Below are 2,782 nucleotides of genomic sequence, written 5' to 3' on the forward strand. Positions count from 1 at the left end.
TAAAGTAATTATTGATAAGAATGTACTTTTGGCCCTAGTTGGTTTGGCTCAGTGGATAGAGCGTCGGCCTGTGGACTGAAGGGTCCCAGGTTCGATTCCGGCCAAGGGCACATGCCTGGGTTGTGGGCTTGATCCCCAGTAGGGGATGTACAGGAGGCAGCCGATCAATGATTCTCTCTCATCATTGATTTTTTTCTCTCTCTCTCCCTCTCCCTTCCTCTCTGAAATCAATAAAAATAAAAATAAAAAAATTAAAGAAAGAATGTACTTTTGCCATTTTATTGTTTTTTGATTATTTTTGTAGTTCTCTATTCCTTTATTGCTCTCTTCTCTTGCCTGTTGATGACCTTCTATAGTGTTAGGTTTGCATTCCTTTCTCTTTACTTCTTGTCTCTTGTAGGTTTTTGGTTCATGGTTACCATGTGCTTCATATATACCAAGCTATGTTATAAAGGTCTATTTTAAAAAATTGATGGTTGCTTAAGTTCAAACACATTCTATGTCACTACAATTTTTACTCACCCTCTCCACATTCATGTTTTTGTGATTATTTTTTTTACTTTTATGTGTGTTTGTGTGTATCCCTTAATTTATTATTGTATTACACATGATCTTCCTATTTCTACTCTTTAACCTTTGTACTACTTTTATAGTTGGTTGATCCATTGCTTTAACTAGGTGTTTTCCTTTGTCAGTAAGAATTTTTTTATTGGAACCAAGATGGTGGCATAAGGTATAAACCTGTGCGTGCTGCCTCCCACAACAACATCAAAACTACAACTATAAGACAAAACAGCTATCATCCAGAACCATGGGAAAGCTGGCTAAGTGGAAGTTCTACAACTAGAAGGAAAGAAAGAAGTGCATTGAGACTGAGTTGGAGGCTCAGAGGCTCCAAGAACAGAGGTACAAAGGCGCGCGAGGCGGGCTGCACCTGGATGCACAGTTTTTTTTCAATCGGAAGGGGATACAAGCTCTCGAATGCACTGAGCTTGTTTAAGGCGAGATTCTGAGGTCCCAGACTCCTACAGGGAGAAACTGGACTGTCTTTCAGTGGGTCGAAAAGTGAGGGTGGCTTTCTCACAGAGCTGCTCGCAGGGATCATTGTTGTTGTGGGGGCGTGGCACACGGGACACAGAGATGCAGAGTCTGAGTCGTGGAGACGCAGAGACGCGAGGAGTCGCAGAGATGCTGACGACAACCATTGCTGTTTGCTCCGCCCTGGTGATTCTCTGAGACCCTGCCCCACTCAATTTACATCCCCACCCAAGCTGTGCCCAGCGGCACAAAGGAATCACCTGCACTTTTGCAGCCTAACCCAACAAACTGCAGCTGGGTCAGAGAGCTCCAAGACTTCCAAATCCCAAACAAAGAGGAGAAATCTGTTGATATTGCTGTAGCTTCTGTTGGGTGGACCTACACAGTGGTTGACTTGGAGGTCCAGGAGCCAGGGTACCCCTGGTCAGATACCAGATTTCAACTCCTCACATCCATAAGGGACACACTCAAGAAACAGACTCAGTGAGCACAAAAGCCCCACTGAAGCAAGTCCTGCTCCATAAGGGTGTCTCCAGCACAGCAGTTCTTCCACTATAGACACAACGGGTCCTCGCAGTCAGCCGAAAATGCAGAGACAAAGAAACATGTCACAAATGAAAGAAATGGAGGAAAGCAAACTAATGGAGGACATAGAGTTCAAAACCACAGTTATAAGGTTACTCAAGAATCTTCTATGAACCTCTGAGGAACTTAGTGAGACCTTCAAGGATCTTAATGAGAATGACAAAAAAATGGAAAAGGACCAGTCAGAAATTAAACATACACTGACTGAAATTAAAAATAAAATACAGAGATCCAAGAGCAGACTAGAGGATCCCAAGAATCAAGTCAAAGATTTGAAATATGAAGAAGCAGAAAACACCCATCCAGAAAAGCAAAACGAAAAAAGAATCCAAAAATATGAAGATAGTGTAAGGAGCCTCTGGGACAGCTTCAAGCGCACCAACATCTGAATTATAAGGGTGCCAGAAGAAGAGAGAGAGCAAGATATTGAAAACCTATTTGAAGAAATAATGACAGAAAACTTCCCCTAACTGGTGAAAGAAATAGACTTACAAGTCCAGGAAGCGCAGAGAACCCCAAACAAGAGGAATCCAAAGAGGACCACACCAAGACACATCATAATTAAAATGCCAAGGGCTAAAGACAAAGAGAGAATCTTAAAAGCAGCAAGAGAAAAAAGTCAGTTACCTACAAGGGAGTACCCATATGACTGTCAGCTGATTTCACAACAGAAACCATGTAGGCCAGAAGGGAGTGGCAAGAAATATTCAAAGTGATGAATAGCAAGAACCTACAACCAAGATTACTTTACCCAGAAAAGCTATCATGTAGAATTAAAGGTCAGATAAAGAGCTTCACAGATAAGAAAAAGCTAAAGGAGTTCATCACCACCAAACCAGGAATATATGAAATGCTAAAGGATATTCTTTAAGAAGAGGAAGAAGAAGGAAAAGGTAAAGATAAAAATTATGAACAACAAAGTGACAACAAATAAATACTTATCAACAAGTGAACCTAAAAATTAAGTCAGAATAAACTGGTGAATATAATAGAATCAGGGGCATAGAAAGGGAGTGGACTGACAATTCTTGGGGGGGGGGAGGAAGGGGGTGTGGGGGGTGCGAGAAGAGATTGGACAAAAATCTTACACCTATGGATGAGGACAGTGGCAGGGGGTAAGGGCATAGGGTGCGATGGGAACCAGGTGGAGGGGAGATAC

The sequence above is a fragment of the Myotis lucifugus genome, unplaced genomic scaffold (assembly GCF_000147115.1).
Source record: "Myotis lucifugus unplaced genomic scaffold, Myoluc2.0 scaffold_298, whole genome shotgun sequence".
Lineage (NCBI taxonomy): Eukaryota > Metazoa > Chordata > Mammalia > Chiroptera > Vespertilionidae > Myotis > Myotis lucifugus.